Genomic DNA, 27895 nt, shown 5'->3' on the forward strand with positions numbered 1-27895 from the left:
TTAGCGGTGTTGTCTAAATTTGGTCTGCCCCAGTCCTATTGTGCGTGGATTAAATTGTTGTATACTTGTCCAACGGCACGCGCTAGGACGGGTAGGCTCATCTCTCCCTCTTATACAATATACCGGGGTACGCGCCAGGGCTGCCCCTTATCCCCCATGCTTTTTGTACTGGCCCTCGAACCTCTTCCGCAGTTCCTGCATCAGATTATGCTCCCTTACGGCATACCCTTGCGTGGGGTGATACATTCAGTATCATTATACGCAGATGTAGTTCGCACCATTGGTTCACTGCGCTCCCAGATTGCCTTTTGGACTTCGTTGCCATTGACAGTGGTAGGCCGCGTAGCTGTGTCAAAAATGGTTATGCTACCCTGCCTCCTTTATTACTTTGTGAACTTGCAGGTGGTCCTTCCGGCCTGGATTTTTAAACTTCTTGATACACTATTGTTATCGTTGATATGGGGGACGGGCAGGCACCGGTTGGCACTGTCTAAACTGCAGCTACCTAGTGCAGCGGGGGGCATGGGGGCACCTGATTTTAAAACATATTGTGTAGTGGGACAGTTACAGTGGATGGCATATTGGTTGGCGGGTAAGAATTTATTTGAAATAGGGTACTCCCTGGAATTTTTGAAACGTGGAATTCTTCAATCACAGCTCTGTCCGGGGCCACAAAAGCTGCATGATTCTCCTTACTTGCTGCACGTTGCATTACATTATTGGCAACAGGCGAAAAGACTGGCTAGGATGCCATTTCCATACGCCCCGAATATCCCCCTATGTGGCCTGCCTACTAGGCGTGGGATACTTTTGATGAATCAAATAAAGGGGTGGACACGAGAGGGGGTATAGACGGTCGGGGATTTATTTTTAGAGGGCCAATTGATGCCGCATGCTGAGTTTGCACGTACTTACTCAGTGCTTGAAACCTTGTTTCTCACGCATGCTGCAGAAGTGCACTTCACTCGCACTTATTGGCATGCAGATAAAACAGAACCCCCAACTTTCCAATTGCTGAAATCGCTACACATTATGGGTCACGGCCGACACTTGGTGCGCTGGCTCTATCGAGGCTTGAGGGAACATTTACATGCTCCATTATTGCATCTTAGGCAGAAGTGGGACTTGATATTAGGGCGGGAATTAGAAGATGGAGAGTGGGCTCAAATGCTAGAACATCCCCGGCGAGTCTCTCGGAATTGTCATCTCAAAACGATTCAATTTTTTATATTACATAAAGCCTACCTTGCCCCGGCCACGATACAAAAGATGTTTCCTACTGCGTCCTCGGCACGTCCGCGGTGTAAGACGCCGGACGCTGATTTCCTTCATATGATGTGCTGCGGGGGTTTTGGTCAGAGGTTGTCCGGGAGTTGGTGGTATTAACGGAGCGAACACCATGGGACACGATTGAGGCCTGCCTTCTGGGACTTTTCCCTCTCCCTAAGAAGGCAAAATTGCTGCGCAGATTTGCGGGTTTGGCTTTGATGTTAGCTAAACGCATGATAACGCAGCGCTGGAAGTCCACTCTAGCGCCTCGTGCAGGCACTTGGCGAGAAGAGGTGGGCAGATGGGCGGTTGCTGAGAGGAAGGCTTTGCAGCACGAAGAGTACAGGGGACTGCGGAAGCGGATGATTTCTTTGGACTGGGCACACCTTGTGGAACAATTTAAGGCTGTCGAGGGTGAGGAGCCTGTAGAATCACAGAGTGGTGTGTGGGAAAATGGTACAGTTGTCTGACTGCTAACGATATAATGCCTGTACATGCTCTGCCCGAGCGCCTCCTTTCCCTTATCTCCGGCTCTGCTCCTTTTATTCCCCCCCCACTTTTTTCTTCTCTCCCCTTTGCGGGGCCTCCCCCTTGTTTCCCCTCCCCACCCCCCCTCCTTGCACACCCTTCTCTGAGGACATCAGGCCTGATACGCATTGGACGCAGAAACATCAGCGTGGTGTATTGTCTCTGTGCCGGCGGTTAAGTTACTTGTTTACGTTTAGATATGGTTTGGGGTGGGATGCTTTGGGTGGGGGTGGTAAGGGGTACTGCAACTGATCGCACATATTAAGGTCGATATTCGATTAATGATATATAGTTTGTACACTCATGATGCAAATATTGTTGTACTTACTTCATGTAGAGTGTCTCCACTCCACGTAGGCTTTGCCTAAGTATGCAGATAAGATTTATGCCGACTTGTTATTTTGAAATGTACGCCAATGCTTATCATAGATTGTGTGGACCTGTATGTTACTTGCAGTACTCAATAAAAATATTTTCCCCCCCAAAAAATGTGATGCAACAAGGAGGAAGGCTGCCAGCCAACTGACAAGGGCATCCTTTATAATGCAAATATACTAAAGAACGAGGATGTTGCAGCAACATTCTCTGCTAAGTTGAAAAGGCTGCAACTCTCCTATCTTCTGCTATCTAAGAATAATATATTCAATACACTAATGTTCACGTAGGAAATGTTCCATTGTCGATGCAGTTAAATTTAGCTCCTCTGTGTTGTTTTATTGTTTTTTTCAAGATATGCATTACATTAATACGCAAGCTTCTTGTGTACAATATCCAGTCGGACATAGCAACAAATGACATTTGCTTTTATTCTCCCGCTCTAATAGAACAATCCCAACGCCCTCCCCTTAAGTCGGTACTAAGTCATGTGTGTATCTTAGCCTGCTTCCTGTGCTGGTGCTCTGCTGTAGGGTGTGAGGAGAGAGGTGGCCCACAGTGCACTAAGGGGGGAACCGTGTGTCTTCAGTCTTCTGGAGGATCTCAGAGCATCTCTAGTTGTGTGGAAAGTCTCCCTGGGAGACGGATGTCAGAGATTCCATGGGTGATGGACTCGGGATTAATTACGCTATCTACCAGTGAGTCCCAAGCTGGGGCTGCATCAATGGTGCCCACTCCTCACCTGGCCTACCGTAGAAGTAATCTCTCCTCACAGCCCGCCCACTTCTCCATCTCCCTCCTCTATGCCGCTACTCGGGGTCCACTGGTATTTTGCTCCTCTGTGTTGTTTCATTATTTTATTCTGTTTGTTTTCAACTGCACTGGCATAATTTAGGAGCTGTTATTCTGCTGTGGTGAGTTAAAGTGTAAGGATTAGCTAAAAAACAAAACACCACAAGCCCCAATAGCCCAGCGTTTAATGTGCTAACACACAGCGCCGACATGCTGTTCAATGCAAGCACTGGAGTGGAGGCAGAAGGATACCTTCAAACGGCCAATGACTTTAGATGAGAGAGGAAAGCCTTTAATGAGAAGAGCCAAATGATGGTGGACACAATCTCAGTCCAATGACTGAATCAGGCAGGTTGAAGGAAGGAAATGTTTGAAGGGGAGTATGCAAAGCCCATTCTATTTATGATGTTAGTAACAGGTCTGTTTGGCCACTGACCTGTCAAACCAGAGACAGAGTTTTAAACTTATAATCATGGTTAAGCCAAGACAAAGTGTCTCCAAGAGTTGCCTTCAGTTGGCTGAAATCTATATGAGGACTTCCCAAAAATGTAAAAAAAAAGAGGTTGCAGTACCAATTCCTCTGCAGAACACTGCGCTTATCAGATTTCCCTTTTCAGTCTCATTCCCTACATCACAAACGGCTCAAACCTGGATTGACACCTCAGTTGTATTGTTTATTGCCTGGTTAATCTAAAAGTTCCCTTTTAACAATTCACCCACGCTGTCTTTGACAGCAGACTGTGGTGACTACCTTAACTCCTGGATTCTGTCATAATATTGCCTCTATACTCCTAAGAGCTCTTCTGATTTCTCTCTGCAGCGGCTCAGTTTCTTCAGCAGCTCTGTGGATGTGACATGCGATGCTATGGCAACCGGCTCAGGCACCAGCGGCAGGAAGACGCGTGGAGGTTCTTATAAACAGTATGGTTTTTGTATGTGTGAACAGGGTGTGGTTTATAAACAAAATAATTCTTGTAACTGTGAACACTGTCTGTCGACTGAGAAACAGAATTGGGGTACTTTTAAAATCCTGCAAGACAATGGTTACCACTGGTCACCTTTCTTGATAGTCTCATCTGTTTGCTGCTTATTCGATTACTTTCCTTCCTCTTCTTGTGTTTGTCCCTACCCTGGAGCATAGTTTCTTTTTGTCATCCTTTTGATTGGATGACTTTTTTTCCTAGAAGCTGAACAGCATGTGAAAAAAAACCAGTGGGCATTGCCAATGCTTGTTTAATGTATCTTGGCTTCTATAAAAAAATGTAGTTCTGCTAATGCAGAAGACTACAACGCTGTGGACTCAATTAGCAAGAGGGTCCTGCCACTGAATAGTAAGGGAAACAAACCTTTGCTGTCATATATTGCTTATGTTAGTAAAGTAAAAACAAGTGTGGCAAACCAGTATGTTTGGCTTTTCTTCAATGCATGTGCACTGCAAGGCTCAGCAAAGTGACATGCATACACATAGGCAACATAGGTGCATGCACATACGCCAACACAGAGAAACCCACCCACACTGACCAAAAGACAATTATCCATGTATACCAACGAAGAGACACTGATGTAGACAGTCCAAAAGAACTATAGAGACCCAAACATGGAGGCCATATATCCGGTGATTAGCCGTGCTTTATAAATCTTGATTGATTGATATACAGGCACCCTTGCACACAGACCGACAGGTATGCAAGCACCGGTACATGTACAGCAGATACAAACACACACATTACCTATGCAGAAAGACCAAAACACCAGTGCGCACAAGCTAGCAGACAGAAAAGCACCTCTGTGCACAGACCAATAGTCCTACATAACCTTGTGCAACAAAAGGCACAAAGTCATGTGCATCAGGGGAGCACATAGGTGCAATAGGTGGCTCATGCAGCGGCAGCTGGCAGAGGTAAACGTGGTGGAGAGGGGCGTGGCGGGGGGAAGTCGACAGACCACAGAATAGGTATTATTTATTTATTTAATTATACCTATTCCGTCGTCTGTCTACTTCCCACCGCTCCGCCCCGCCCTGCCCCCCCCCCCACACTGCCCCACTGCGCTTACCTGTGCCGGCCGCCGCTGGGCCCATGGCGATAGGAATCATTGGAGCACAGGTTGAATGGCACCAGTGGGTCACAAAGAAGTGGACCAGGGATGCTCAGCGCGATCTACAGAGCACAAGATAGGGATGATGTGCACCAGGAGAGCACAAGGAGAGGTGCAGCAGGCAAAGCACAGGGTAATGTGCACGAGGAGAGCACAGAACAGTTGCCCTAAGTGAAACGCCTCTGGGGAGCATAAGGTTATGTGCTTCAGGAAACACATGGTGATGCTCCACAAGGAAATACTGGGTGATGTGCCCCAAGAGAGCACTGTGCATTACACCTTAAGGGAGTACTGAGTGCTGTGCGTAACAAGAGCATGAGGTGCTGAGCACCAGTGCAGCTCCGGGTGATATGAGGATCATGGACACAGGGCTCTCTACAGCACAAAGCTGCAGGTTGATGGGCAGCAGGATGAAATCCAATGGGGGCACAGGGTGGCAAGTACTTGGGAGACAAGCAGATGTGCAGCAAGGAGCGCATGATCATGTAGTGATGGAATAGTGGGTATGGGTCAAAGGGTGCTTGATAGACCCATCAACGTGTCAGAGGGATCTCATTTTAGGCTTAAGGAATAACATCTACCATGTCTGAAGGCTGCGACTAGCAGGCGTTACCATTACTCAATGTGGTGGTCCTCAATTTACCCACATCAAAAACGATGGGAAGATGGGATGATTTTGCCAGAATTGAAGCTCATAGCCTACAAATGTCAGAGCGTGGTTGGAGCTGTATGGGAGGAGAGAGGTCCAAAGCTAGTCAATCACTGTCCACCAAGTAAGAACAGTAAGTGGTGGAGTGGGGAATACCCAATCTACTAGTTCGTAACAGGGGAAACCGGGGATAGGGAGGATAAGGGAAAGCACAGTGAAATAGATGGCTTGTCTCAGAGGGGTTCAGATGTTTTACTACTCGGGCTTGCACTAACTCCCTTGGAAGTCTGAAAGGAATCCCACACACCACTGGTACAGCAAGTCTAACTATAATGACAAAGGTAGATGGTAAGTAAAGGCAGCGTGCAAGCATACCCATTACATAACGATGAACATCCCTTCTGGGACATGATGCTCATAAGGCAAATGACAATAAAGAACCCAGAAGGTACCTGGCAACCTTCCTCAAGCTTGGGAGCGCCAGGAGATGCTGAAAACTGATGGTTGTGTCAAACATCACACACCAGCTTTAAGCTAATCTGATAGCTGGTTATCAGAGGCATACAAAGTCACAACAAGGAGGAAAAATAGGGAGACTAAAGTAGACCAAACCAAAGTTGCAGTGTAACCCCAAAATAGTGATGAACTAAGTGAGCGGGAACCATACAACTAAGAAGTTGCAAGGCAGCCTACCGCTACCACCATGCTTCATAACATACCCGGGAAGCAGTCCTACTGCAAATGTGATTGGCTATCCTTCTCTGTCTGAATTGGAAAACCGAGCTCTTGTCCCCTAGCCACAACGTCCTATGAAACGATTTGTTTTGTGCACACGTGGATGGAGTGATCATGTGAAGCAGAGGTATGTCATTCATTGTGTTTTCATCACACATTATTTTTGTTCAACATATCTGACACTTGCTCCATTCATGGCAAACATATTATATTCTGTACTTATGTCATGGGCTTTGGGTCAGCCTCTTCAGCCATTGGCTTCTTTTACTCAAGGAGCTTCACAATGGGCTTGAGACACTGGCAGTCACATCTCAGATCTTCCCACAGGTGTGTTTTAGTCTCACCACAAGGGACTGTTTTACATCTAGAATCATTTGAAAATGACCCAAAAGCACTGAAGAGCAGGCACTGACAAAGCATCTGAAAAAATACATGCTGTAGGAAAGACAGCAACACTTTTCGTTCTGTAACATCCATTTTTCAGATACTTTTGCCTGCCTTGCTTCCTGGGGCTGCCAGGCAAACAAGCATTCTTAAATTTAATATGTGTACACTGTGTTCACCCTAGGTCCACACACCATAGAAATGTGACACCTATTTACAAATTGTGGAGTGGAGTTGTGTTGTAGAGTAGAGTGATGTAGAGTAGAGTGCTGTATAGTGGAGTGGCATAGAGTGTTGTGGAGTGGTGTAGAGCAGAGTCGAGTGGCATAGACGGGGTTGCATTGAGTGGAGTAGAGTGCTGCAGAGTAAAGCGGCATAGAATGGAGTAGATCGTCGTAGAGTGGAGTGGCAGAGAGTGGACTGGAATTACATAGAGTGGAGTAGAATGTTGTAGAGTGGAGTGGTATAGAGGGGAATAGCATATCATAGAGTGGAGTGGCTTAGAGTGTAATAGAATAGAGTGATGTGTAGTGGCGAGGTGTGAAGTAAAAGAGTAGAGCGGAGTAATGCGTCATAGAATAGAGTGGAGTAAAGTGGCATGGAGTTGTGTAGAGTGTTGTAGAGTGGAGTAGTGTTGTAGAGTGGCATAGAGAAGGGAAGAGTGTTGTAGAGTGGAGGATCATAAGGTGGAGGGGAGTTTAGTGGAGTAGAGTGTTACAGAGTGGAGTGGAGTAGAGTGGCCTAGAGTGAAGTGGCATACTTTACAGTATTGCAGAGTAGATTGGAGTAGAGTGCATTCGTTTTGAGTGAAGTGGTGGAGAGTGCCATGTTGCAGAGTGAAGTGACATAGAGTAGAGTGGTGCAGAGTAAAGCAATGTAGAAAAGAGTGGAGTGGTGCACTGTAGATTGCAGTGGCTTAGAATGCAAAGGCGTAGAGAGGAGTGGTGCTGGGTGGAGTGGCGCAGAGTGGCGTTGAGTGCAGTGGCATAGAGTAGATTGTTTCAGAGTAGAGTGAAGTGTTGCAGGGTAGTGTGGAGTGGTGCAGGATAGAGTGCAAAGGTGTAGAGTGGCATAGATTACAGTGGTGTAGAGTGCAGTGGTGTGGAGTGCAGTGGTGTGGAGAGCAGTGGTGCAGAGTAGATTAGAGTATCATAGAGTGGAGTGATGTAGTTTAGAGCTGTGTAGAGTGCAGTGGCATGGACTGCATTGGCATAAAGTGCTGTAGAGTGGTGTAGAGTAGCATAGAGTTCAGTGGTGGAGAGTGCACCCTTGCAGAGTAGACTGTCTTAGAGTGCAGTTGCATAGAGAGCAGTGTTGTAGAGTGCATTAACATAGAGTGTATTGGCATAGAGCACAGTGACGTAGTGTTGCAGAGTAGAGTGCTGTGGAGAGAAGTGACATACAGTACAGTGGTTCAGAGTAGAAAAGAGTGGTGTAGAATGCAGTGACGTAGAGCACAATGGTGTAGAGTGGCATAGCGTTCAGTGATGTAGAGTATTGCAGATTAGAGTATGATGGCATACAGTGCCGTGATGCAGAGTAGTTGACATAGAGTACATTGGCGCAGAGTGCGGTGGTTTAAAGCAGATTGGCTTAGAGTACCGTGGCATAGAGTAGAGTGGTGCAGAGCTGTGTAGAGCGGACTGGCGTAGAGTGCAGTGGCATAGAGTGCAGTGGCATAGAGTGCAGTGACATAGAGTAGATTGTTTCTTTGCATCTGGCTTTTTGCGACTGCAAAAAAGGTTTATTAAATGTAGAAAAGCAAAATTGCAATTCAGTAACCTGTCACCGAATCTTAATTTGGGTTTGCGATTTGGTATTTGAAAGGGGTGTGTTTAGGGCATCCCTTCCTAATATCGATTCACAGTGGTATGTATGAATGTTTTATGACCCAATTATGGTAGTAAAACATACATTTTTTACTGACAACTCAAGAGTGGTGGTAACTCTTGAGTTGTCAGTAAAAATGTATTTTGAAAATGGGAAGGGGTCCCCATGGGAACCCTTGTTCTTCGTGCATGTTGATACAAATATTTTTTAGAGCAAGCAGTGGTCCCACGAACCACTGCCTACTCTTAAAAATTACACTTAAACATTTCATTTTTTTCTTTTTAAATGTATCCCATTTTCTTTTAAGGAAAATGGGCCTCATTGGAAAAAAAGATTGCTTTATTACAAAGTGATCACAGACATGGTGGTCCTGTGACCCCCAGCAGGCATCCCTGTGATGGGTGGAAATTCCTAATGGGTGTAAATTACGACCTATCTCAATAATTTTCATGAGGTTGCTCTATTGTGAGCCCATTAATAATCGCTATTTCCAACTTGTACGTTTTGGTAATTAGGGATTGCGATTCCCGAATTGCGATTCGCAAAGAATCGCAATTAGGAAATCGCAATTTCTAAATTCTGTACATAGGGCCCTTGGTGCTCATCTCACAAAGCCTACAGTTCTACACAGCACCAACTGTCCTCTAAACAAGCGAAATTCATTACATAAAACCTAATGACTCCACAATTGGTTATACTAAACATACCAGATTTTATAACACAATTGACAAAAGGAATCCTGTATTATCAGCCCTTGCACTTCATTCTCGATTTGGATTAATTTCTCTTAGATGCAGTTTGGCAGGTTGCCCAGTCGTGAGAGATTTAAGAAAAGCCACAGCTACCACTTGCACATTGAAAAACAAGCTAGATATGGCAAGGCACTGTGCGCAAAATTTCTAGTAATCCCTATAGTCAATGGTTTCGAAGTGTATTTGTGTGCTCAAAGGAAGAGGGCAGCCATTCATACCCGGGTGTCATGGTGGAGGTGACACTATGTGTATATATATATTTGTTGTGTGTAATTTAGACATATTTTGTTGATTTGCTTATAGCCCTGATGAAGCCAGAGATGCGGACGCATCGTATCTGACGAAACACGTATTGGCTATTGTTGCTACCTGGAGAAGATTGTAACTTGTGGAAACAAGTGTGAGAAGTGACCAAGAATAAAACAACGGAGATGAAAGAAAATTGATTGGACTCTAATTGTACAGTACACTTTGTGTAGTACTCAGGATAATCTGTATTTTCATTGTTGGACCCGAATCCTCTGGTTTACTATTTGAGGGTATGAATGGCTGCCCTCTTCCTTTGAGCACACAAATACACTTCGAAACCATTGACTATGGGGATTACTAGAAATTTTGCGCACAGTGTCTTGCCATATCTAACTTGTTTTTTCTGTCTAAATTAAGGTGTGCTGCATTAAAATATCCCTTAGTAAACTAGGAGAAATAGAGCGTATCAAGATGAGTGTCAGGAGAGACAGAGATAAAGTAACTGAAGATTTATTTAAAGACCTAAGTGCAGGGGTTGCTATCAACAGAGCAGTAACCCAAGGTAACACCAAAGTAAAAGAGGGACTAAAACAGAAATGTATACGTCTAGAACATTTAAAAAATAGTGGAAGCGTCCAAATGGTGTGACGGAGCTACATTGAGGCAGTACCAGAGATTGGGCAGGGTGCGCAGAGGGCTCTGTTCGCAACTATTTCCAACCTATGATGACTTAGAACCAGATCTCTTATTTCAGTGGGAGAAAGAACTAACGGGAAACTCTAATAATCTGATGAACATTCTTATAGAGAATATGAGCAGAAAGGTAGACAAACTAGCAGGCGAGATCGATGCATTGGAAAAAGAAATAGCTGACCTGAAATTGGATGAGGCTACAAAGAAGAACTATGATATTTTGGAAGGGATCCTCAGTAAACATGAGGAGGATATTAAACAATGTAAAGCACGAAAGCTCAAAAGAGATGAAGCTGACTATTTGGGCGGGAGGGTTTTTACTTTTGCTAAATGTTTTGATTACCTGGTCAAACAGGATGTCACAGCAGGCAGCAGTAGGACTTCTTCTCTGAGTGAAAGGAGTGCTATATCAATTGGGAATATATCGAGTACTGGGGATGAGGACCCTGGGGAAGGAACTTCCAACCAATCCAGTGCTTTTTTAAGGGAAGTATTGAGAATAAGAATGGGCAACAAGGAACAAAACATGAGGACAAAAGGAGGAGAAACATCAAAACCAGGAAAGGGTGCAGGGGGGGGGGGGGAATGCACCAGGAGAAAGACGAGGTATGCAGACCAGATCATGGAACAAACAGAAGTAGACAGTTGGTTCGGATGTGACATGAAGTTGGTCAATCTATCAAATAAGATTCTTAGGAAATAAATGATTTCAGTTCTCAGTAGGGGCATGAGGTTTTGTCCTGTTAAAATATATGATGCTGTTGATACCAAAATTGATTTATACAGGTTCATCAGACAGTTAAAATTAAAGAAATTCTTTGCTAATAGTGTTCCGTCTAATACTAGTGATGTGTGTGACAAACCATCTATGTCGTGTACCATTGCTGATATTAAGTATACTGCTATGCTGTTGTCAATCACTGAAAATGAAGAAGATCCTGTAACAGTCTACAAATGATTGCAAGATCTAGAACTCAACTATGACTTGAGTGAGGATAGTGGCCTTAAAGTTAAGTCACGTTGGATCCCACAGTTATCTAGTGGCAATAATATTGATTTATTCTATAAAGCTGTACTAACTGATATTGATAAATGGCAAGATAACAAAAATAAATATAAGGATTACCATTACAAAGATAATCTGACCCCCCAGGAAAGAGCTGCTCTATTTGAATTGGCACAAGATCAGAGTGTAGTTGTTCGGGAGTCAGATAAAGGGGGTTGTATGGTGGTTATGAGCAAAGCAGATTATGATAATGAAATTTTGGAACAATTAAAAGACAGTAAGTGCTATATTAAATTGGGTAGCAATCCAATGTATGAGGTCACGCGTATTGTTAATGGTCATCTGAAAGATTTGCGTGAACAAGAACTTATAAATGACGATGAATTGAAATTTCTTCAGGTTGACCGCCATAGATTTCCTTGTCTATATACCTTGCCAAAAGTGCACAAAAGACTACAATTTCCCCCAGGTAGACCCATTATTTCGGGGAATGGGGGGGCCAACCGAGAAACTCTCCTAGTATGTTGATGTTTATTTACAGCCACATGTGTTAAATCTACCCTCGTATATACACGACACTAAGCATTTGTTGAATATGTTATGTGATGTCAAGTGGGAACCTGGTATGATCCTGGTATCTTTTGATGTTGTCGCACTTTACACAAATATAGAACATGAGAAGGGGTTACATGCACAAGGATACTTTTTGGATAAGCGACAAATAGAATATATGTCTCACTCTGAAATGTTGATTGAAATGTCCAGACTAATACTTGATAAAAACATGTTTCTCTTTAATGGAGAGTGGTATAAACAACTGTGCGGTACCGCGATGGGATCCAGATTTGCGCCGTCTTTCGCTAACCTATTCATGGGTTGGTTCGGGGCGGCGCACATCTGGGTACCTCGCGGTCGAGAATTTATAGAAAGCATACACTATTGGGGTCGATTAATCGACGACTGTGTGATGATCTGGACCGGTCCTTCTTATGAACTAGATAGATTTCTTGAACATCTGAATAACAAAGACCACAACATGAAGTTCACTATGACTCAGAGCGAAACAGAATTAGTGTTTTTGGATGTCGAGTTATACGTTTCTGGTAATCAAATCCATAGTCGCATGTATCGTAAGCCCACATCTTGCAACTCTGTATTGCATGCTGAGAGTGCACACCCAAAAAGTCAAATCAATTCAATTCCTTATGGCGAGATGCTACGGGCTCATAGAAATTGTAGCCAGGAATCTACATTTGATAGCAATCTGGAGGACATCAGGAAGCGCTTCCTCCAAAGAGGATACAGTGAAGATGTGGTGAATCAGGCTGAAACTAGAGCACGTAAGTTGAAACACATAGATACCTTGAAAGACAGGGTTGCCATAGGCAATGGTAACAAAGTAAGAACTGTGAGATTGATTACCAACTATCATCCCTATTCCAACAAACTGTATGCTATACTTTAAAAGCATTGGCCTTTATTGAGATTTATTGAGATTTTGCCAATAAGTTTCACCCCCCCTGTTAGAGTTCTGTGGTTTCGGGTCTGACAGCGCCGGGACACTCTGCTTGAGTAGCTGAGCGCTTAACAAAACCACTTATAACATAACATAACATAACATAACATAACATAACATAACATAAGGACCTACAGAGCCATGTAAAAGACTGTCCTAGTATCACCTATAAAAAGGGTAACTCAATTTGTGGGATTATTAGTCCAAGCTATCCACTTGTACCAAAACCAGTAACATGGCTACATACCATGACCGTTGGTTCCCACAAATGCAGCCATTGCAGTTTGTGCAAGCTTACTATTGATGGTGTACAAGAGTTCAGTTTTAATGGCTCCCCAGTTCTCAAAATCAAGACTCATATTGATTGTATGACCAAGTATGTAGTCTATGTCCTGATTTGTAAATGTGAGATGATTTATGTAGGCAGCACGATTCGACCAATGAGGGAAAGAATTATTGAACACTTTAGAGCTGTTAAGCAACGTGATATGAGGTACCCAATAGCACAAAATATATGTGACTGCACAGCTCAGGGTAAACATTTACCATTCAGATTCCATGCTCTACAGATGACACCGATTAACCCTAGAGGGGGTAATAGGGAGCTTATGTTACGACAGAATGAGGCACGGCTAATAGTGATGCTGAAATCTGTAGAACATGGCCTAAATATTGATCACGAACTGCAATACTTTTTGGGTACATGAGATGTTTACAGTTTTTTGACTGATGTGTTTGTACACTTGGTGACGTAGACTTTCAGCATATGGGATGTAAACATTAGTTGCATAAACTATGATGACTATCCATACATGGGGCGTGGACATTGGATATGATATTTGTCTTAGAAGATGACTCAGGGTTCCCCTAAAAAACGTTCTCTTGCTAATATCTATAAATTGTTCCTTTAAGATGCGCTACACATAAAAGAGAAAAATATTTTTGATATTCCAATTGTTATTAGAATTTCAGTTTAGTTGTTTCCAGACAGTTGTGCTCACCGATTGTTGTATTAGATGAACCATTAGCCTCCACAATAGTATGGGGGTGTACAGGCCTATTCATTACACCCTGGTACAGAGTGCTCATATTATTCCTTTCTAATAATTGGAATGACCACACGATCGTGCGATGATTGTGGATGTATTGACTAGAGATTGATCACTGCGGTGTTTGTACATATTCAAGTCATAAGTTTTGAGATATAAGAGACACATTTCCGTTGATACTATAATAATATAGATATGCGTTATATCTATTTTAGATACTTTGCGCATGTTTTAAAAAAAAACAGGCAGTATTCTGGAATTTAGATATTTGAGCGAGAATATCATGGAAGAACCCCCCTTTTTTAATATTTAATTTATGTTAAGCACAGGTAATAATACTATTGATCGTATTTAGATTGGTGGGCAGGCTTTCTATCCCATATGTTCATTGCCATTCTGGATTCAGGGTGTATCCCGAAATCCTGGAGAGGGGCCATCATTAGACCCCTACATAAAAAGGGGGAAAGGAAGGACCCAAAGAACTACAGATTAATTAATTTATTGGATATTGGAGAAAAGGTTTTTTCAAAAATAATCCTTGGTAGATTGAAGGAGTGGGTGGAGCAGCGATCGATAGTCCCAATAGAGCAGGGAGGCTTTAAGGAAGGACATTCTACTACCGATCACTGCTTTGCCCTGTGGGCTGTAGCACGGAAGTCCATGGAGCTGCAGGGCAAGTTGTATTGTTGCTTCGTGGACTTTCGCGCAGCTTTTGATCTGGTGGATAGAGAGTGCTTGTGGGAAACCATGAGAAATGATGAGGTCCCTGCGGATCTATTGTTGGTAATCCAGGAGCTACATAGCCAAAACTGGGCTCAGGTCATTAAAGACACTTCTGATGGCCTGACTCCCGAGATAGCAATAAACAATGGATTAAGGCAAGGTTGTGTCTTGGCGCCGCTTCTTTTTGCAATATTCTTAGCAGACTTGCCTCTTACCTTGGGCTCTGCCAGAGGTGCAAGCCCAAAAGTAAATGGAAAGCATTTGTCCTGTTTGTTGTATGCCGATGATCTAGTAATACTGGATCAAACTGAGATAGGACTTCAAAGAAAACTGAATATATTCAGCGAATACTGTACGTCAAAACGACTTACTGTAAACATGGACAAAACAAAAATTTTGTGCTTTGGGAAGAGGAATACGAAGTTTAAATGGTATTTGGGCCAAACTAAACTAGAGATTGTAAATGAATATAAATACCTTGGAATATGGTTTACGAATTCCTTGAAGTGGGGCAAACATCTGGAGGCACAGAAAATAAAAGCTCATCAAGCAGTATGTGGGCTGAAAAGATTCAATCATAGTTATGGCGATATGTCCCATAAGCCACTTTTGACGGCCTATAAAGCCATGATTCCTCCGCAATTCCAATATGGCTCAGAAGTAATTTGTATTGATGGTAAAAGCTCCTGGGATAAAGAAGAAGGGAAATGTCTGAAATCATTATTGTCACTTCCCAGCTCGGCAATGATTCAGGCAATCAGAATGGATTTAGGCCTAACTGCATGGAACATTCAGGTGCAATTAAGTTTTCTTAGATTTTGGAATCGTTTGAGTCTTGGGGAGGTCACAAAGGTGTCCCAATGGTGTATGAAAGAAATCCAGTCCAGTGAGTTAAAGTGGGCTAAGGCCACAAGAAGGAAACTCTTGACCATGTGTGATCACTTGAATGTGAAAATTGACCCCCTGACCCTACAAATAAATGTAATAAAGAGTGTACTTAAAATGCAGGGTAAAGAATTTTCTAGAGTAACAGATCGCGAGTATTTGATTAGGAAAGATTCTGTAAAATTCATGCATTCTAGCTGGGAGAAAGATATCAGCTTTCCCTATCTCGATTTACTACCGAACCGTTGGTTAAGAATGGAAGTACTTAGGATAAGAATTGGCATTAACCCAGCCATAATAAATTGCGCAATAAAATCAGTTTTAATGCAACCTGATGGCAAGTGTACGTGCAAGATAGGATTGAAATGCAACATTTTACACATTTTATTAGATTGTCGAAGATTTTTAAATTTACGTAAATTATTCCTCCGTCCGATATTCTTAAAATATGGTGTAAGGACGCGCTTACAAGCATGGGAGCTTCTTGCTGATATGGAAAATTTAGATATAGCAATAGCCATTGGGAAATATATGCAAGGTATATATAAGCTCCCCGCCCCATTAGAGGCGTAAGAGTAGCTAGTGCCTTCCAATTGTAAATGAAATTATCTGTTATAAAACTGTTTTAAAATTGTTAAGAATGATTTTTTAAGGATTTTATGACTCTTAATGTTTAAGAACATAATTTAGCAATGTGGACATTTTTAAATGGTATTGTAAATGCTGTGGTTTAAAGACCAATTGGTCTAAATAAACATTATTTTTGAACTGAACTGAACTATTGATCGTATGTTGGTGTGGACAATAAAGTTATGTTCAAAACTCGTTCGGCATTGACAAGTTTAGATCCACGTTTAAACTCCGCTTTCCTTTTGAAGAAATTGGCGGCCATCTTGTATAAGGCTAATATTATGATGTACGGAGTCACTGATTAAGATTCTGTGATGACTTCGTTTTGGGAATCACATGGCTGTTGAGATGTTTATAGTGGTACAAGTTATGTTTTAAAAATAAATGTTTTAAAAGCACTGGCACCTATATCGTGCTGGAAGCTGAGTACAGGCTTAGTATAAATAGAAGGGATTCAAGATGGCGCCTGAACTAGACGCCGCGATAACGAGTAAGGAGTACTCTCCACTACTCTGGTAAGTACAGGTTATGATTTGCTTACCTACAGATAACTGTGCTTGTAATTAAACGTAGCGATAAGATAGTAAGATGTATCCCATGTTTTTAACTTTTCGCATTATGCTCGGGATAGAATATAATGAGCATATGCGCCTAATATGATTTACGGACCCATTGAGATTAATGGTGTGTGTCCGGTTTAGTGATATTATTTCATGGTACTAAATGGTCGAATATACATGGAGTCCTTAGATGTATCCCGTGTTTTTAACTTATCGCATCATGCTCGGGATAGAATATAGTTAGCATATGCGTCTAATATGATTTACGGACCCATTGAGATTAATGGGGTGTGTCTGGTTTAATGATGTAATTTCATGGTACTGCATGGGCGTATGTACATGGAGTCCTTAAACGTTGGTTATTGATAATAGTGCAAGTTGTTCAATGGTCAAGTTGAGATCTTTGGCTACGATATGCCTGAAGTGGAGTCACGTGTAGATAGGGATATTCTTATTCAAATATAGATTTAATAGTGAATATGGGGAGCTGCTTGTACACACAATCAATTCGCCTTTCGAATTTGTTTTATCTGCAGGACTGACGATTTTATGACCATCTGAACATTTTGGATGGAAGATTTTAGTATGTAAATGGTATGGTTTTGACATATTGTTGTATCATGATATTACGAGTGTCCGGTACTAAGTTCATATAGCCATATGATGCCAACATACTTTATTGTAGGTTGCACAAGAATCATTCTACAAACAGCATTTACATCCGGAAATAGAGAGATACTTAGTAAGGTGAGCACGCTGTCTGGAACAATTAAAATACTGGTAGTGGTATATCACTAATGAGGTGTCTCTTGTGATTTTATGTACTATTTTGGATGTTAGGTTATATATATCCTATTGATTGTATAGAATATGATATAATGAAATAAAAATGTTTTGATTCACTCATTAGTTCCCTCTGTTCATGAGGATATATAGATTGTTGTACACACGGGTGTCATGGTGGAGGTGACACTATGTGTATATATATTTTTTGTGTGTAATTTAGACATATTTTGTTGACTTGCTTATAGCCCTGATGAAGTCAGAGATCGGGCACATTGTATCTGACGAATCACGTGTTGGCTATTGTTGCTACCTGGAGAAGATTGTAACTTGTGGACACAAGTGTTAGAAGTGACCAAGAATAAAACAACGGAGATGAAAGAAAATTGATTGGACTCTAATTGTACAGTACACTTTGTGTAGTGCTCAGGATCATCTGTATTTCCCTTGCACATTGACTTGCCCTTGAATACCCACCTCAGGTACCCATAGTCAAACGCAGGTACTGCCCGCCTCAGGCTGTGATTTCACTCTATCCTGTACCCACTACCAAGTATGCCATGCTTGAATGTTACCACTAGGTGCAAAACTGCTGAGCAGTAGAACTGTTGTGACATGGCCCTGACATAACCAGTGGGAGTGAGGGACCCCAATCATGGAGCACCTGGACCCTCACATCTCTAGAAACGTGCATTGGGGTACTTCTTTTTAGCAGAAGGGGTTTGCAGTAGTGACCCTGCACCCTTTTATGGAATGGAATGTCAAAGGTTATGCATTTGTTTCCTTTGAGTGTTTACCATTCCAGTGATTCACAAATGTTTTGTATGTTGTCAGAGACATCAACAGAAAATTATTCCTCGAGGCACCACTCTACACCCCTTACTTTGCTTGTCCTTGAAAAGAGATCAAGGGTGGGGTGGAAGGGACAGGGCACATAAATAACATACAATAGTAAATGACAAATATTTAAGTATTAAAAAGGAGTTTCACACCTTGTGGTCCTCTTGGGTTTCACTCTTGAAGGCTATGATGCCACCTGGAACACCTCGGCGGAAAAACAACTCTGTTCTTGCCCATGTGCACTTATATCCCAGTTTTTCATACACCACACAAACACCCTGAAGGTGAAAGAGAATATTTAGTGCATCCTATGAGTGGAGTAATGGCAACATCATTTATTGAACACAAGGGAGGCATCAAACAAACTAGTTAAGACCTCTACAGATATCATGCATTCTGCTACACCATGGCAAACACAAGGAGATGATGGACAGAGTTCTGAAACTTTTCAAACACTCACCCCCAGTCACAGATCTGGGTTGAATCCATCATCATTCTTTAGCTCACTTTGCCACCCCAGTTTAGACCTGGCCATATGCAAATCAGTCTTCACCCTGTGCCTCATGGGAACAGCCCAGCCCGAACTGCCAAGCCCGGTCTTCCCTGGACCTGAAACAAGCATCCTGGGACCGGTTTCGGGATTACAGCCCTCTTCAGCCAGGCTAGCATGAATCCAGTGGCAAAGTGAGCAAGCCTTTGTAAAACTACCTTAATTTAATAAAAAGATTATACTTCCCGTCCACATTTTGCGTCCTCAGAGTAGGAAGTACTTGGTAGCAGCTTAGAGTGATCGCAAGGAAAGCATGAGAAGGTTGTCAAGGGAGTCTACTTCAAATGATCCTTTTTCCTCAATCAGCTCTATGGCACACAGGCAAAACAACAATCTTCATTTATTTAACAAGCTTTACTTGATGTCATCATATAATGAGGTCCAGAGAAAGGCCACATTTTAGTTGTACTGAGGGGATTAAAGAGTTAGGCCCTCATTAAGAGTGGAGTGTAAAATTACCAATGGACCCGCTAACAGAAGTTACCAGACTTAGGGGCTAATTACGAGAGCCTGTGGTGGTGGTCCCTTGACCACCAGACTGGAAGTCCTCCCGCCGTATTACAGCTACGGCAGTGGGACTGCCACAGGACTGCCGCAACTGCCAGGGATCCCTGATCCCCCGGCGGTGGCACAGTGTTGTGGGTCTGTGATATGCTGCCTGTGCTGCTGCGGCACCGCCAAGCATATTAAGAGTGTCCTCACTGCGACCCTTTGCATGGCGGTGAGCCCGCCATGAAAACGGTGGTGGTGAGGAAATTAAGGGCGCCCTAAAGGGACTGCCACAGGACTGCCGCAACTGCCAGGGATCCCTGATCCCCCGGCGGTGGCAGTGTTGTGGGTCTGTGATATGCTGCCTGTGCTGCTGCGGCACCGCCAAGCATATTACGAGTGTCCTCACTGCGACCCTTTGCATGGCGGTGAGCCCGCCATGAAAACGGTGGTGGTGAGGAAATTAAGGGCGCCCTAAAGGGCTCTCCTATAAGCCTTCGAAAAGGGACCCCCACTGCAGTACCAAGCGCCAGGATTACAACTCATTATCCAGCGGGCGTACTGACTACAGGTTCGCCGGTCTTGGAGCAGGGCGCTGCCGTGTCGGCCCATTTCAAGACCGCCAAACTTGTAATTCGGCCCTTAATGTAATTATGAGTTTTTGTAGTTTCCATAGGGAAATCTCACTGTGGAACTAACATGAGAACACCAGCTCCTACATGTTATTCCTAAAAAAAAACATGAAACATCTGTTATTTCTCCAACTCTGAAATTACAAGTATATCAGGGAATCGTATTTCTGGGTCAGGGAAATAACAGGGATTTTAGCAGGCCAGCTACAATGAGAGTATAAGTAGAGAGCCTGTTAATACTCCAATGTATGGAAGGAGTCAGGAGAACCCTGCGTATACCTTCATGTGGATACACAAAAGCTTATTTCAAGAGAAGTCAGACCGTTGGGTGCTTTCAAATGGGATGAATACGTCACTCTCAGCTACGGAAATACTGAGACTCCTGACCAGTTGCAGAGCAGATAAGGTTCTGTGTATATCATTGACTGAATGCTTGGGGAATCACTGCGCAATGCAGTGAGACTCCATTTTCAAAAACGCGCTCACCATAGTTCAGATAACAACTACCACTTTCGCTGTGAAAATTATCCAGGTGGCCTGATCAACAAAAACCAGTGAATGTCCTCATCTATATTTAGGCCTCCAGGTTTCAACAACTTCATTTTAATAATCAATGTGTACTCAATTTGCTTCCTTTGTGATCCTTACCGTTGTTTAGTGGAGAAGTAAGTTCTTAGAGACTTGAAATTATTATATGAGAAGGAATTGAATATTTCTGACAGGTTAGGAGTAGAGGGCATTTACATACATCCTCCAATCATTACGATCACCCTGTAGCTTGCCATGATATATACACAGTCTCCATCCATTCCTCCAAAACAGGCGATCATATTTCAAACACCAGGGCTTCCCTTTCCATCAATTTATTGGCTATACTCTCTTTCACCAAAGACACCATTAATAGTATGAATGTATGCCTTAATTTACTACTCTTCGTCTGGAAATGAGTGCCATCATGGAGGCACCAAGGATGCATGGCACATCCTGACCAGTACTGCCTTTAATCCTAAGACTTTAGGATTAAGAACTTAGGTCGCAACTGCATTAGAGTTCTGTAGTAATAAAAGAAGTTCATAGTCTCCTGCTGATGTTTACTGTTCCCCACCCCATTCTAATGTAATGTATTTAGCAAGACCAGCATCATGTATATCCTATGGGGTATCTTACATGACAACTGCCTAAACCTGGCATACAAGTACCCTTTCTTTACATGTCCACATATATTGTCCCTCTCCTTAATGCAAAATTCATTCAGTTTCTTTCTGATGTTCCTTCGATTTCTAGCACAGGGTTGGCCATGCCTATTGTGTTACCATATACACGTTTTCCACCTGACAGTAATCCTATCATGGCTTTCAATGTGATAGTTTTCATCCAACCTTGCGGGGAAAAGAGTGCTATTTCTCTATGGCCAGCCTCCCTATTCTCCGGTATTGTAAAACAGGTCAGCAGTAACCCCAAATACTTTCCTTGCACCATCAAATATCAGGAAATACCCATTCATGAATAGATCGACTATTGTCTTGCAATTATCCCTCAAACATTATGACATGTCCTTGCCATGGCCTCCCCTTAAATGTGGCAGGCTTCATATTAGCGCCTGTTCCGCAAATCGCATGGCACCTCATTCCTTCATGTGCACCTTTTTCCATAATTGCCTTGCTGTGCACGTCAAATTCTGGAGGGTGCCATTCTTCACTTTGTAACTATAGACCATTTTTTATATTGACTTGGTACCATGCACCCCTTCAATCCATACCTTGGGCATCCTCTTCCATCCAATCCACCGCGTACTGGAGCTGGGCTGCTACGTGGTGGCACTTGAAATTAGATTATACTCGGCCCTCATCCTGGTAACTTAATTTTAACGCCTTTCTTCTGGCTCTACCCTGAGCTCCAGCCCACACCAGTTAATCAAGTAGGCCACCTAGTGTTGAAAAATAGTAGAAGGATAGATAAACATGGCTCCCTGGAAGAAGTCTGAATATGGGGAATACTACCATATTCAGTTAAAAAGTTGCATTAGAAGACAGGCTCCAAGAGATCTATGTCCCAATTTAAAATGGGACTTAGTCGTTTTTTTGAAGGTGCTTAGACTCTTGAGTAAGATGAAGCTGAAATTCAATCCAACACTTTCAAACTGCAGGTTGGATACTTTGTCCCCCTGAAGCTCAGGATGAAAGCTTTTCAAAAGTTTCCAAACTGTCTTCACTTGCCCAAACAACCACAGGAGTACACTTCTAAGGGCCCCAGGACCTCAGGACATGGCAAGCAGAGACACCCAAGGTATCAGGGAGAGGCCAAAAGCAAAGTCCGGTGCAGGTCATGTTGCCACTGGTTATCTGGGTGCTTCAGGGAAAAGGTCTCTTGCAGCTTGTCATGTCCCTGTAGGTACACAGGAGGTCAACAAACTGACCTCTGGAGTCCATGTCTTTGTCCTGGGTATCAAAGGGAGCAGAACCAGTCATTCGGGGCTCCTCTCAGGTAATAGATAGCTGGTCCAGTCCTCTTCTTCCCCCCATCCATTAAGTGTTCTAAGGATGGAGCCTCAGTTTGCCACATTTATGCCTGGCCCCAGCTTGTGTGTGGGGTTGACTCTTGGACACTCTAAGCAATGTGGTAAAAGTTCCCAGGGACAACCCTATCCCCTTTTACGTCGGTTTCTATTGTCCCTACTGTAAACAATCCCACTGTGCCCCTCTATCCCAAAATCCAGAATGTGGAAAACCTACTCATCTTGTGCAGAGGCTGTGTGCCCCCTCGGAGGTGTAACCAAGGTCATGAGCATCCCCCTCCTCTGTGGTCACCCAAAACCGGTACGGGGAGTAGCTTTTCTCCCACTGGGGTGGGTGGCAGCCTGACTAGGGGGACATACGCTGGGACCTTTCCAGGTGTTACCTAACATGTACTTGTGACAGGGAAGGCCCCTCTGAAGTAAATTAAGTTCATGGGTCCACCCATACCGGTCTTCTTGCGGGGGAAGAAAACATCTCCCCACTCGCATGCCATTGTCCCTGCTCTGGAAGCAGTTTTCATGCCTCTTTTGTGCATAATTCAGGCCAAGTATAAGCAAGACAGTTTCTAGAGAGCTAATGCGGTCTGGTGCGGTCTAGTATGAATGTCGCCCATAATGAATAGGGAATTCTCACTATGGCTAGTGAGAAGGGAGAGGGACTCAGGGACCTGCCTATTCAACACTAGAGCCCTGACCTCATGGGACTGTGTGTATTGTTTGTGTATGCTGTATCTCACTTTTTGTTCAAATGTAAATACTACTTTTGTCATAAAAGAAGGCATTTGTCTGGACAATCATTTACTGCTGCCATTGAACGTACTTTGAGCTGTGAGCCTGCGCTCACCCTCCTGTATCTACACCCCCGCCCCGAGAAGCCTGGGATTGCTCGACCCGCGCTACCACTGACAGTCAAGTGCTGAAGGAATACTTGGCGCAGTTGCTCAAGATCCATAGTAGGTCGGCCCATGAACAGAGGGGGTAAAACGTTTCAACTCCCACAGTTGGGCCCAGTAGCTCCTGCTTGCCCCGTGGCCCTCTGAAAGGGGTTCTGACAGTTACCGATGTGAACCAGGCCCACAATCTTGAAAACCCAGTCATTGTCTGATGAGATAAATGGCAGTTCGGTGCTTCAGTACAGGCATCTGTCTGCATTTTGCCAAATATGCAAAGCACTAAAGTGCTTATATTAACTGCTCAAAATATATACACAATTATTCTACATTACCTGCTGCAGGGAGACCTCATTCATCAGAAGGAGCAAAAGACCAAGGATTTAAAAAAGCAATGGCTTGAGGTCGGGGTGATGGATTGAGCACATACTATAAGAAATAAGACACCCACCCTGCGTTCAACCCAAATAACAACAATACTTAAGTACGCGATGCAACAGTGATTTTGTTTATAAATGTGTATGAACCACCAGCTATAGCTGGGTAAACTGAGAAGCTCCATTGTTCTCGGGCAGAGCTGCAGCTGAACACCTCTCAGATCCGGGATTCGCCTGCCTGCCCTGGCCACGCCCCCTGACTTTCCCTTCAGGATCAAGCGCCCTGGAATCCAGTCTCATCCCTGGCTGCAAGGCAAAACAATCAGAACACAAAAAAGAGTAGCTGAGGTTAAAAGGTTGTGGTTAGCTACTATGCCTCATAAAAAACGCAGAGGTACAAATTACTTATTTGTGAATTGTATGTAGAGTAGACCTATATTAGTGCACCTATAGTTTCTCCATTGTTAGTCCGAGCCCGAATATTTTTCCCTTTACGCCATGTTTTCTATGCCATTTTACTGGTAATATACCCACAGTACTCCTGCATGCCACACTTCTACCGTACCTTTTTCTAGCACACTTCCTTACACCCTTAGTTACACCTTCCAAAAGTCTAGTCTTAGCCCAACCCTTTCCCACCACATAGCTGTACCCTGACCTCCAGCTCATCCTTTAATCTGACCCTCACCGTTACCCGCTCATAACGCTAAACTTTACTCCAGCTTTAACTAAAACACCTTCCCTTGTGCATTTCATTATCCCATCCCTAGTTTCAGCTTAACCCAGTCCTTGTCACTCCTACGACAATCCTAACACCAACCCTCACCCTACCATATAACCAATCCTTACACCGTACCTCATCTCACACGCTATACCTTACTCTAACACTAACCCCTAAACATAAACTCAACTTAAGACTGAGCTCCTTCTAACGCCATCTGTTATCCTAACCCTAACACATACATTTTCAATACTTTTGTCTACATTTTTGTATATTCCATTGTGTGTGGTCTGGTTTTCTACTTCGTTGCCTCTGGGTTCCGAAGTAGCGTGCTACTCGCAGAAAAAGTGCTTCAACACCCCATCAAGGGTAGCAAGCAAAATATAAATGCAATCCTTTCTCCCTCTTCTATCCCTCCACTATCTTTCTCAATCCAAATAACTGACTAACATATCCACCACTCAAATCTCTTTCACTCCACTATCCAGCTCAATCCAAATAACTGACTCAAATCACTTTCATATTTCACTATACTAATTCACCACTAATCCTTTATGGGTTCCGGAGGAGCGTGCTACTTACCGAAAAAGTGCTTTGACGCCTGGTCTGGGGTAGTAAGCGCTATATAAATGCAATTACAATTACCTTCTTGCTGCTCTGTCATTTTAAGTTGTTTTTTTTTACTTCAAACCTCATCACCAAACCATCAGAGGTTCTACACCGAGGTACATAAAAATATTTTGCTAAGTCACCTTGGAGTTCTGCGGCTGTATAAATAAACACAACCTTCAGTCTTATTCCCTCACATAAATGCAAAAATATCTAGGTGACATACAGTATTGTTATGAATTATGATTATGGGAACTTTATGCTATGTGGAAGTACCAATATATGATAGAATACATTATTTACCATTGCCACAGAATAAGGAAGTAGTGACGTGGAAGCATTTGACATGGAGAAAAGAAATTGATATGGCCATTTCTAACAATATCTGTAAATTTGCACAATTGTTACTTTTCTGATAGTAGTGCATACATTTAGGGTGGTTTGCTTAGTTTTTGTCTTCCGAATAGTGAGATGATATTTTTTCAGATTCCCACACTTAAAACGTAGATAGAGTTGTTGATGTTACTGTTGCCACATCATCATGATCTTCTGTTGGTTTTTGCTGCTTGACATTGGCTTGACAAAGGTTTGTAATCACAGGGTCCTTTTTGTGCCCATAAGAGCAGTTAGCAGAGGATGACTCAAAACCACGGCCACTGGAATTATGTGATTGGGCGGCCACAGCGATGTTTGCATAATTATAGACTTGCCACATTTGTCACATAACCCATCATCTGCTCCATAATCTGCAGATTTAAAATAAAAATGTTTCTAGCTCAAACGGTTCAATAGTTACTAAAAATGCAGCTGCACATGCTACTGGGCAGTGGAAAATCTTTGCAAAGGTGAACTGCTCATCTTTCTGTTGCTTATTGCTATATTTAGGAGTTACACTGGTACAAATGAAGTGCAACCCATGTCCAGACAGTGTTTGCAAGTGTAAAGTAACAAAATACTGAAGTAATACTATCACAAAATGTGCTGCATTATGCCACATAATTTGCTGTTTCTTGCTGCACAATTTACTCAATCCTGTCACATAATTTGGCCCTCCCAAGCCACAGTATTCCCGTGGCCCTGCTCAATACACGTGAGTGGGAAAGAGGATAGACATGGTGATAGAGTCAGACAGACTGGGAGATACAGGCAGGGAGGCAGTGGGATGCATGGCTGGGCATAACAAGAGACGCCATGACAGACTAATATATAAAAATATAGGTATATGGGTAGATTTATGGAGAGGCTGTTGAATCAAGGGGTTGATAGATAGGAAGACAAAAAGGTGGGAGGAGAGTTTACTAACTATCTGTAGTCCTACTCTTCTTGGCCTATCGTTTTTCCTGCGATAGCTAGCAAAGATAACCCCATTTTCGGATAGGGTTCAATGAAATTGTTTTGCGGAACTCCATACATCTTGTTGCTGTAATTACTGCAATGATGTTGGCTGCTGCTTCTTGGGTGGGGGGCACGTTCTTACGCTGTTTATTTCATTTGCATGACAATGGCATTTGGTGATGAAGTCGAAGCTTAGTCCTAGAGGTGACTGGGAGGCAGTTACGTAGCTGTACATGTATTATATAGTATTCTGCTTTACCAATGGCTGGAAGAGTTCATATTATTATCAGTCAATCAATCAGGTTTCTTGTAAAGCGCGACTACTTACCCGTGAGGGTCTCAATGCGCTGAGAGGGGGGAGGGGAGGAGGATCTGCGGTTCAGTCGAAGAGCCAGGTCTTGAGGTCATTCCTGAATTGCGGCAGTGATGGTGATTGCCTGAGGTGCAGAGCCAGGGAGCTCCAGGTCATCGCAGCGAGGTAGGAGAAGGATCTTCCTCCAGCCATGGTTTTGCGGATCCGTGGGATGGTGGCCGGGGCCAGCTGGGCGGAGCAGAGATGTTTGGTGGGAGTGTAGAAGGAGAGGCGGTGGTTGAGGTTTGCTTGTGGAGAGCTTTGTAGGCGTGCATGAGGAGATTGAAGTTAAATATTTTTTTGAAAGGTAGGCAGTGAAGGTCTCTCAGGTGGCCGATGATGTGGCTGCGGAGTCGGATGTTCAGGGTGAGTTTGGTGGAGGCATTCTGGATGTTCTGCAGTTTCTTTTGGAGTTTCTGGATGGGGCCGGTGTAGAGTGCATTGCCGTAGTCAAGTCTGCTGCTGACAAGCGCACTGGTGACCGTTTTCCTCGACTCAGTGGGGATTCACTTGAAGATCTTACAAAGGAGGTGGAGCACGTGGAAGAAGGAGGACGACACAGCATTGATTTGGCGGTTCACTGAGAGCGAGGAGTCCAGGTTGATCTAGAGGTTTCGTGTGTGGTCCGTGTATGGGGGTGGCTCAGAGCGCTGCAGGCCACCAGGAGTTGTCCCAGGTGGATCGGGTGGAGCCTAGGATAAGGACTTCAGTGTTGTCGGAGTTAAGCTTGAGGAAGCTATCCTTCATCCAGGTGGCCACTGCCTTCATCCCGCTTTGGAAGTTGCTCTTGGCGGCTGTGGGTCCGTCTTTGAGGGAGAGAAGTAGCTGGGAGAGAATCAGCTGGGTGTCGTCGGCATAGGAAATGATGTTGAGTCTGTGGCTTTTGACGATGGCAAGCGAAGCCATGCGGATGTTGAAGAGGGTGGAACTCAGGGAGGAGACCTGAGGCACTCCGTAGCTGATCTCTGTGGATTCTGAGTTGAACCGTGCAAGTCTGACTCTCTGTGTTCGGCCTGTGAGGAAGGAGCGGATCCATTTTAGGGCTTTGTCGCGGATGCCAGGGTCATGGAGTCCTGAGCA

General features: G+C 43.6%; 1 long non-coding RNA gene across 1 annotated transcript in view; it reads right to left on the reverse strand.

Moving 5' to 3' along the window:
* Nucleotides 1-18498: 18498 nt before the first annotated feature.
* Nucleotides 18499-27895, reverse strand: part of LOC146805483 (uncharacterized) — a 248977-nt gene continuing 239580 nt past the window's right edge. The window contains exon 3 of the long non-coding RNA XR_014967465.1: nucleotides 18499-18623. This is a non-coding gene — a long non-coding RNA (uncharacterized LOC146805483). The remainder of the gene's footprint in view (nucleotides 18624-27895) is intronic.

The sequence above is a fragment of the Triturus cristatus genome, chromosome 8 (assembly GCF_964204655.1).
Source record: "Triturus cristatus chromosome 8, aTriCri1.1, whole genome shotgun sequence".
NCBI lineage: Eukaryota > Metazoa > Chordata > Amphibia > Caudata > Salamandridae > Triturus > Triturus cristatus.